The sequence below is a fragment of the Netta rufina genome (assembly GCF_964035555.1).
Source record: "Netta rufina genome assembly, chromosome: 27".
Lineage (NCBI taxonomy): Eukaryota > Metazoa > Chordata > Aves > Anseriformes > Anatidae > Netta > Netta rufina.
Genome location: NC_140151.1, coordinates 440,970 through 451,317, shown reverse-complemented (window position 1 = coordinate 451,317; position 10,348 = coordinate 440,970). Strand labels below are relative to the sequence as shown.

General features: G+C 43.6%; 1 protein-coding gene across 3 annotated transcripts in view; it reads left to right on the top strand.

Moving 5' to 3' along the window:
• Positions 1 to 5,069: 5,069 nt before the first annotated feature.
• Positions 5,070 to 10,348, top strand: part of SLC23A2 (solute carrier family 23 member 2) — a 57,193-nt gene continuing 51,914 nt past the window's right edge. The window contains exons 1-2 of one of the 3 annotated variants that reach the window (XM_084302440.1): positions 5,070 to 5,165; positions 6,307 to 6,472. The gene's annotated coding sequence lies outside the window, so the exon portion shown is untranslated. Of the gene's footprint in view, positions 5,166 to 6,286; positions 6,473 to 10,348 lie in introns of all 3 variants that reach the window. The other 2 variants (XM_084302441.1, XM_084302442.1) reach the window with 2 other exon arrangements.

The window sequence follows — 10,348 nt, the reverse complement described above, 5'->3', positions numbered from 1 at the left end:
TTGCAAATGATTTTCACAGAGCACCATGTCCATACCCTTTTGGAAACAAAGTGGAAATAAGTCACTTTTTGGCCTGATCCTGCCCATACACATTTGTCAACTGAAGCTGCCATTTACTGCTGCAGATTTGAACAACAGTCACTCAAGAAATTGATGTAAGATGGCAAAACTCATCTTGTCTCCTGCCTAGGCACCATCTCTCCAAATGACATAGACTTCATCTGATGGGTAGCTGCAAGCAAAACGCCAGTGTGAATGTGCACCAGCAAAGCAAATATGTCAGGAGCTGTCAGCCATGGGCTTCTCGCAGTCCTTCTTTTGTTGCCACAGTATCTCAGGGCCAGGAGATAAGGCTCCAGCAATTCAGCAGTATTGGCAGCTAAAACTTGGCAGAAACATGAGAACAGGGAGGATAAATGCATGCTGCTTTCCTGGCCCCCTCCTGCTACCATTCTTCCCAATATATAAAGACTCTCCCTTGGCTAGTTGCTTGTGAAAAGAGGACTGGGAATGAACTCTGAGATGTAGCTAAACCTATCTCCTCCATCCTCTGCTAAATACAGGCCTTACACCAGAGTCAGCATGTTAAACGTTAACTATTTGGTGCAGCCCCTGAGGTGCCAGACGTAATAGCATCAGGAAAATTGGCTTCTCGTCTGAAGCTGTCCAGTTGAGTCAGTGTTACTGCGTGTTCCCTATTGCACTTCCCCACATTCAGTGACAACATTTCAATGAATATTATTTGGCCATGATGGTCTAATGAGCCCTATTGCCAGAAGCACAGGAGGATTTCTTGGTTGTTTGTACCCCACTGGCTGCCAGAATCTGGTCTCCATTTACAAAATATTTTGCATACACAAAGGCGAAGGAAGGTCTCTCTCCAAAAGTTACCAGAGGCAAAACCATCTCGATGTGAACAGTACAGATCCAACAATTTTGCAACTATGCAGGCTTTTTCTTCTCTCCCCCTGTTGATTTATTACGTGAATTCTGGCAACTGCAACTTTGCAACTCGTGCTATTTATCTTTCTATATAGCAAGCACAGCAGTACATCTTCCTCTTGGATCACTGACTGAAGCCTCAGTAATTTGAGTACTTGGACCAAAGTAGTCTGCGATCCTTGGACCAAAAGACCTAAAAGCACTCTGCACTAATTAAACCTCATAAAACTCTTCCTGGGTCTTACTGTCTCCATTTTGCAGATGACAAAACTAAGGATTTAGCTCTGATGGCAGATCAGGAAGTATGTTGTTCAGTTTTTAAAATACTTCCGCGAAAGAAATAATTTTATGCTAACTCTAATTACATATAGCACTACGGGGGAAACACACAGCAATTAAGTCACAACTGTCCACAAGATCAGCCATAAATATATGAAGGTGTAGTGGTATTTTCCGCTAGGTGGTGGTAGACAGCATTTTCAAGAAGGGTTGTTCATTCTTCCCTTCTTTACCTTATAGACCCAGGGTCCGCCCAGTTCAGTACTCTCTTCCCCTAACTCCGTATTTCAGAGGAAAAAGCAAAAATATCACTGCTTGTGAGTAACAAACTACCTTTCCTAGACCACTTTCTCCTTTCTCCTCTTAGGCAGCCATGAAAATACCAGGGGGTTCATTTTTACTTCATGTAATCAAGTAAAAGGCATTCCTACTATTGATATAGATGTTCCATGCTGGGTTGTTAAAAACTCCTGAATTCCTCCTGTGGGATCTACATTGAATATTGTTAAGGTGATCGAGGCAAATCACTTTTTTTTTTTTTTTTTTTTGACAGCATAAAACTAGATAGGGAATTGGAAATGGGCCACAGATCCCAGACCCAAAACAATCATCTCTGGATATAACTGGATGTGAAGTTGTGCTTTGGTCTTTTTGGAGATCCTGTACTCAGATCAATGACACATGCCCAAATTGAGGTGACATTTCAGTTTAAACTGGGAATTTTGAGTAAACAGAGGAGATGACAGCCAAAAAGATTTCAGCATTTAAATTTATGCCAGTAACGCACGTGTTGCATATCAAGAAAACCCTGACCTGTAGTCCTGTCCTTACCATTTTATTTTTACAGAGCCATGAAGAAACAAAGAAAATAAAACGGGCATGCTTGGGGAACATACTCATTAAAGGTTACCTCAGACTATTGCAGTAATATTGTGTTCTCTGGCTACAGAGAAGGACACACAGCTCAACCTACAGGCTCGACTGTCCCACATCTGTTTCTCCTTATGCAGACTTCCAGTTTCACATGGGCACAACCTCACCACAAAATCAAGTCCCTACTTGCATGCTGTCGTCAAGATGTTCCAGTGATTCAAGCTGGCAAATACCACAAAAAAACAAAAAACAAAAAACAATTTGCTCATGTACTCTCTAATCATTACTACTGTGATTACATTAATACTATAATATTTATCCTGCGTTATGAAAGCAAGCATAATGACTGATTAGCACAGAGGGAAGAACTGGGATTCCAGGACTGTTAGTCTTAGCCGAGGAAACTCAGCATTTTAGGAGTACTTACAAGGTTTAGGCCAGTTAGGGAGGGATTCTGGAGATGTATTTTAGACAGACAGGTATTTTAAACTGGTTGAATTGGGACAACAAGCATAAGCCTTCTATGGCGACTAGCTGTCTAGATGCAGCAACACCTCACCTGTTCAGGTAAATCCGAGTGAGCTCTGAGGACCTTACCTCTCACCCCTTCAAATAATCTCCTAGATTAGGTGTAGTATATAAAGGAGAACTACAAAGGGAAGGCTTTTTCTTTAAGGTGTCAAAGGTCTGCATACTAAATGATTAATGGTTACTAATTTTCCTTGATAGCCTCTAAACCCACAGTTGTTATGAAGGACAGGCATATGCATATCCTGTATTTCTGATTCTTCCAACCTCTTATGGTCCTGTGAATCATTCAGGTAGAAAGTGACTGTTTATAAAGACCATTTTTGTAACAAAAAATTATATATGCTATTAATCCCTGCAAAATAATTTATACCTCTGCAGCAGTACAGTGTGACCACATAAAGCAGGCTCTGGGTCCCTGACCAACTGGCTATTTTCTGATATTTGACAACACACAAAGCCACCTGGAAGGTAATTTGTCTATTTCATAGGAACAAAAGCCTGAAAATGCTTTGCTAGGTTTGAACCCATGGTTCCAGGGGGTCTAAATGTGTCAAACTCTGTTTTTTTTGAACACTAAATTCACCTTTACCATCTTTCCCTTGCTTGTCCTTGGAATTAGTGTGACCATGAGGTCTGTTTATCTGTTAAATTTGCCTAACTCGTATGTGTATGTGAACTTGCCACTTGCTCATCTCTTGCCAGTTTACCTATATTTCACTCTGCCATCTTCAACTGAGGGGTGCCAGGTTGGCAAAATTAGAACATTTATTTGTGAGTCCAGATTAAAAAACTATAGAGCTGTGGCTCTGCCAATGATTTCTGAACACAAGAAGTCCTCAGAGGGAGACTGAATCACTGGATACATACAATCCATCTTCTAGTATAAACTTCTGTCAAGAGTGAAACTGCTGCAATCTCAATCAATCTTGCATTACTAAAATGTCCCTTATATCACAGCTGCAAGCTCCTCCGCCCTAACAAACAAAGGCTATTAACATTTAAAAGCTGCATTAAATATACGTTATAAGTTTGGGTTAAAGCCAGGCACTAAGTAATGCTAAGGGATCGATATCCATAATCAAGAGCATATACAGCAGGAAAGGTGCATTGAGACTGTGTCCAATATAGTTTTCCATATGGTTCATTTGAAAGCCTTTTAGAAGCTTAACAAGGAGAGGACCGATGCACAAGTATAAGAAGCACAAACACTCCAGAGACCTTGCAGAATCTATGGTCTTAAAATAAGCTCCTAGGTTTTAGTAGGATCCAATGAAACCCTCTTTATATGGGCAGTGGATGGAAGGGGTCAGACAGCTGGTGAGCAAATACTCAGTAAACACTCTGAGCAGCTGAACTCTGCAAACAGCAACTATTAAGGCAAAGACCTGAAAGATCAACAAAGAACTGCAGGTCTGGGTGAAATGATGCAATGGATTACAATTAGTGTCACTGGTCTGGGGAACAGAGGCCTTCCTATCGATTTGGGTTTCTGTTACAGCTATGAGCCACCTTAATCAAATAACAAATTGGGCTGGTTATGGAGAAAGCTCAACATCAGTCAATATTATCTCAAGGACACCTACGGTAGATTTGCACTCTGCCATCTGAAGCATAATTTTGTTGTAGGAGAAAAAGTAGGAATTATCGGAGGCGGTGGCTGGGCTGTTGCTTCCCAGAAAGACAGCAAGAGGCAACAGGATAGGTGAGTCAGTTTGATCTCAACACATCTGAGAACTGCACATACTTGAAAGGGCAAAAGCCACATTAAAGCAAGTTACCGTTATCAAAATCAATTAGGAATTTCAATTTTTGCCAAGGGGCTCAGAGAGGAAGCATCCATCTCTTCTGATGTGGGGTACTGAAGCAGCAGGTGTATTGTGTGGCCCTTAAACACCCAGCTCTCTGCACTGGGGTTCAATCTGCTGCATGTCTGATGTGTCCCATCTCTCCCCAGGCTGAAAATTCTGAAAAGACAGATGCGTGTGTGTGTAGCGGAGGCATCTTATTTTGGGGGTCTCCACTCCCTTGGCTGCCTTCTCTTCATTCTCCTGTTATAAAAGCTGGAATATTATAATTATTATTTCATTTAAATTAATCCCTCCCCTCACCCCAAAGGCCAGGGCTGACTGGAGCCCGCACCGACACCACGCGAGCGCCATTTTCTTTGGCGCTCGGGAGAGACCCCCCCCCCCCCCCCCCCCACCTCCCCCGCCCTACCGATGCGCCCCGGGGAGCCGAGCCGAGCCCCGTCTCGCCTCGTTGAGGGGTCGGGAGCCCACCTCATGGCGCGGCCCGGCTCCCTCATGCCGGCCGCTGCCCCGCCGTCCCGGGGCCGCCCCGGCAGCTGGGCCCTCAGGGGAGGAAAGCGGAGCAGCGCCGGGCGCCATCTTGTCGGGGGCGGAGCGGGGCCCGGCCCGCCCCGTGCTCTGCCTGTCGGGGCGGCCCCGGCCCCGCCGCACTCGCCGCTGCCGACCGAGCGGAGCGGAGCCCGGCGGAGCCGCCGCTGCAGCCGTCAGCGCCATTGGCGTCAGCTATGGCAGGTGAGCTCGTCCTCCTCCTCCTCCTCTTGCCCCCGCGGGCGAGGCGCTGCCGGCCGCCCCGGGGAAGCAGCCCCGCGGGCGCCTCCCCCATGGCGCCTTCCCCTCAGCCGCGCCGGGGTCAGCGCTGTCGTCTGCCGGCCGCTGTCACCTCCATCCCGGTCGCCTGCCGGAGGGCTGCCGTAACATCCCCTCGCATCCTCTCCCGCCGCCCTGCCGAGGCTCGCCTCTTTCCTCCTGCCGACGAGGGGCTTCCCGGCAGCCTCCACCATGTTGCCGGGCTGCGGTTCACCTTGGCCTGGCAGCTTCTGCCCCTCCCGTGCCATCCGCGCCCCCTCTCCTCCGTCCTTCCTTTTCTGCCTTCAGCCCCTCCAGATTCTGCCTGGCGGCGTTCCCAGCCTCCAGCCCCAGTGCGGGGCCGGGGCCGGGGGCCGCTACCTGGTGGCCCGGCCTGGGCGGCGAGCGCCTGAGGTGGGCACCTGCGGCGGGAGCCACCTGCCCGCCGGGGGGGCGCAGGGCCGGGGCTCGGGGCTGCCTTCGCCGTTCCGCGGCGGTCGTCGCATGTGTTATGTTTTTTTCTTTTTAAAACATAACGTGTGGTAGAGCCGGCGGCTTGTAAACGGGGTAACGAAATGCAGGTTAATTCTCCCCTGATCCTGAAGGGGTGGGCTCTCTCTTTCTTGTCTGATCCCATTCTCGTGATATGCTGTGAGGTTGTTTTTTTTTTTTTTTTTTTTTAATTTCATTTTTATTATTCTTTTAATTTATTTGGGGGCTGTGTGTGTTTGGTTTTCTTTTTATTTTCTTTTTATTTTTTCCCTGTGTGGATCCTGGCAGTATGTATTTCTATTTGTTGCTTTTGACTTGTGAGCCCTGTTCAGCATCGTGCAGTCTTCTTTTGTCTTAAGGTATGTTTTCGGTAGAACCAAGTGATGTAGGCAATACAGAAAAATGCCCAAACAAAGCTTGTTGAAAGCCTCTGATTAGGTTTCATTAATTAACTGATAATTCATAAATATCTGCATCATGCATTTCTGTCGCTGGCAGGTTTTGCTTTTTCTCGAAATATGAACATGTAGGCAGAGACTCATATACACTTTCATTCTCGTCCCTTCATTTTGAAGCCATCGTTGTCATTTTGTAGATTCAGAAGACAGATACTTAACACAGCTTGGGGTCTGCTCTTCACATATCCCAGACTGCCCTGTAGGTGAGTGATGACGTGGGGCTGATCCTGGCTGAGAGCTTCCATCAGAGCCCATAGAAAATTCTGGCAGGAAAGAGAAATCCCCAGATGTATTTAAGACAAGGTAAAGACCTTATATGATAATTATTACCATCTTATTGCTTGCTCCTACCTGTTAGTATGAGTTCAGTGCCAGGTAAATAATACTAGGCTTGGTGTTGAACTTGACCAGCTAAAATAAAAATACAAAATGCTGTTTTCATGGGGAGTTTAATATGCATGTATATCCTCTCTTCTGAGATTGCAGCATGGCGTTGCCATTCTTGAGTGTGCTTTAAATTACCCAGTTTAAGCTTAGAAAATAAGATGGTTTGGATAGTGGTTTTACTGGCACCTGGAGTTTGATGCAAGCTGTAAAACCTAGCGGAGAAGCAGAACAAATACTTGAGCAATTAGCTGCTGATGTGCTGCACTTTGCCAGAGTGAGACTTAGGCTGCGCACCTTGATCTGCCTGGTGATTCCTTTATAGGTAAAGGATTATTGCAGCAAGTAGCTCAGATTAGTAAACTGGAAAATAATCCTTGAGAAATGTAGAACAATTGGATTAGTAGTTGATGAGCTCTTGCAACCCTACTCCTAGCTTTAAGTCATGATCCAGATAACTTGAAATTAGAGCAGTATTAACATAGAGCTGCACTGGAAGAAATTCAACCTTGGGCTGGCAACGAGGTTAAACAAGCCCTGAGATTTTTATCATGGATTTAAACAAGCCTTTGGCTTCAGGAAAGATGCACAATGGAGTTGAAAATGTCTTGTCAGAGCCTTGGGGATAAAGGAAGGGGCTAAGGGCTTCAATTCTCTCGGGCAGGTTGGGTTCCTGCTGTTCCTTAAGGGACCAAATTTGTATGGTTTAAAATCCATCCCAATGTGTCACTTGTCTCTAAACCCTACTTCTAACTAGGCTTAAATTCAGTGCATGTTTTCTCAAGGCATCAGGCACTCATGTTGAGTTAGATGTAAAGAGCTAGATGGAAATTAGTCTCTGTGAATGTCTGTTCTGCATCTTCAGTATGGAAACAAATCTAAAGGAAAAGCATCTTTCAAATAGAATAATTTGAGCTGCAGGTTAATGAATGCTTCCTCTGGTGACAGTGCCAATTTAAGCAGCCTTCATCTGTCACAGGCTGCGTATTGCCAGCTGTGCCATGACCCTGTGGTGCTGCTGGTACCACTGGACAGATGGACACTGAGGCAGTGAGGCTGAGGAGCTTTTTTGGGTTAGCCCAGAGAAGCCTACTTTTATGTTGAAGCCAGATGTGCATGGAGAATTTTTACCTGTTCCATACTGTCTGGTTTTTATTTATTTTTAAGACTGATAATATGAGAATTTGTTTTCTTTTTGAAGCTAACAGGGGGTTAAATTCCAGTAGAGAAATAAAAGTTGTATCTTTGTTGGTATTGCTAATCTGGAGGCTTTTCTTCAAGGGGAAGTTTAAGGTACTGGCAGTGTTTGGGGTGGGAGGGTAAGGAGGGAAACCAATCCTAACAGGCAGTGATATGACTGTGTTTTCCCCGTATGTGTTTCAGAGACTCTGTAGAAGATGCTGCATTTGTATGCAGATACTATTTCAACGTTTTAAAATAAAAACTCTTGGGGTTTTTGTTCTTTGAGATTCTCTGTATGTTTTTTTTTTTTTTCTCCTTTCTTCCCTAATATAGCCAAAACTGTCAACTTCCTCAATAGAAAGGACTCTTACTGTGCTGTGGAGTGTGGTTTTGGGTGTTGTGTAGGTTGTTCAAAGATAAATGGTGGCAACTTCACTCATCTTTAGTATGGACTCCTGACGAAGTGGCTGGTAAACTTCTCCAGTGACCTAATCTGAACTGTAGTTAACCTTGTCTGATCCTTGTGTGTACAGGGGAAGTAAACTGGCACATCCTTGTGAGCTATTCCAGTTCATTGCAGTGTCCTATGCAAGGTGATTTTGGAAGAATTTATTCTGCTGTAGCTATTCTGGTATTTTTGTGTGAACGACATAAGAAAAACGGTGAGAAAACAAAAGACCAAGAAGATTCTCTGGAGCTATTCCTTCAATGGATTTATCTTACTTTCAAACACTTCCTTAGACATTTATCCTTATAGTAGGAAAAGAAAATGCAAAGGGCTGTGCAAAATGTTTTTTTCCTTCCATTGAAGATGATAGTTTATGCATTGCTGAAAAATTTATTTGTATCAAGTACTCTTATTCTGAAGCCTTACTGGCCATGAAATGGTCTGACAGCAGTTACAGTGTTTTATTTTACTTAAAAGCTGCAGGAAGAAAATATTGACAGCCAAGATGAGTAAAGAGATGTGCAGCATGATGGAGTGTAAGACAGGAATAAAATAAATCATTTAAAATGAAAGCTATTTGCCGTGTTCCCTAGCCATTCCCAGGGGTGAGGTGCATTAAGACATTGTGCTAACTTCGTGATACTGCACATAATACTTCTGTCAGTACTGGGGAGCGTATTTTCTTATTAGCATATTGCAACTAAATATTTCCGTTTGTTATTATTGGTCTTATGACAATGTTTATTGTAAAAAGAAAAGCCTGATAGTCAGCCATTTTCAGGTATTGGGAAGGAAATGTCAGTTATTTGCATGTTCTTCTATTAGAAGTGAATCTAGGCGTGAATTTCTTAAAAAAAAAAAAAAAAAAAAAAAAATTCTCACCGCTCTGTGCAGCCTGGGCCTGTGGCCCCAGTGCAGTGTTGGGCTGAACAGAGTTTGAAAACTCTGGGTTTGGGGAAGGATGACCCAAAACACAAGTTTGGTTGTCTCCAATATTCTCTTGTGCAGCAAGAGAGTATTGAAATACCATTTCTTCCCATCTCCCTCCTTAATTGTATCATTTGTGGAGGAATGGCAGGGTTTGAGTTAGTGTTAAACTAACATTGCACAGATTTATAATTACAAATCCAATGGTCTGAATCTCCTTGTGTCTCAGTTTTCAGGCAAGAATAGTAAAGTGGAAGTTATGGAGGCCAGGAGGGGAAAAAAAATTTCCTCTCTTACACTTCAAAGAAGAAAAAAGCTGTCCTATTGAGTTGAAAGGGAGCTTCTTGAATTTCTTTTTACCACATTCAGGCAACCAGAGGTTGTTTTTGTTTGTTTTTGTTTGTTTTCTCTTCTGCTAAAATCTACATCATTAATTATGTGAGAAAATTGCCATGTATTGCACTGGAAAGACTGTCGCGTGCACCTTAACATGATGATATAGTTGATTTTTATCTTGTGTATTATGGAGACCAGTATATCTTTCTACTCTGAATGAGTGATGTTTTCGTCTTGTACTTGCGTCAGCAAAATGCCAGAGAAGACGAGCTCTGTCTGATAGTTGTATTTTTAGGAGCAGATGGGAGCAGATTAGTCCAGTTGTAATTGTGTCTGAGGAGCTGTAAGTAGCAGCATGGTACCTGTAAGTATTTTTGAACTTTTAGGCTGTGCAGTATGAAGGCAATACTGGAATTCATTTTACGTGTGTGTATGTGTGCATACTTGTATATAATAATAATGTGTGGATTTAACTGGTGTTTGCCTGTTATTCCTTTGTGACTAAGGGGACTGTTAATTTAGCATTGTTTCTATTATGCTTGCTTTTGATTGAAATTGCTTGAAGTATGGACTCAAATTAGTATAAATGGTGAAGGAGAGATTGACTCACCATGGCTCTGCATTTGACTGTTTTGAAATCTAATGACTCATGCGATTGATTTCAAATGGCTGCATGTCCCCCATGTTTGTTGTCTGATTTTATTTCTAAATCAAATTATTGCAGCCATTTGAACAGTTGGCTGAAGCATTTTGAGAATGCATTGTAGACAGGAATGCTGTCATAGCAGAGAAGTAAAAAAGCAACTTCAGGAAGTTTGTCTGCACTTGCATTCCTAGGCATTAACGTCGTGTGTAGATGCCTTGAGTAAGTTTGGGCTCTAAAGTAGGCATTTTAATTAGGT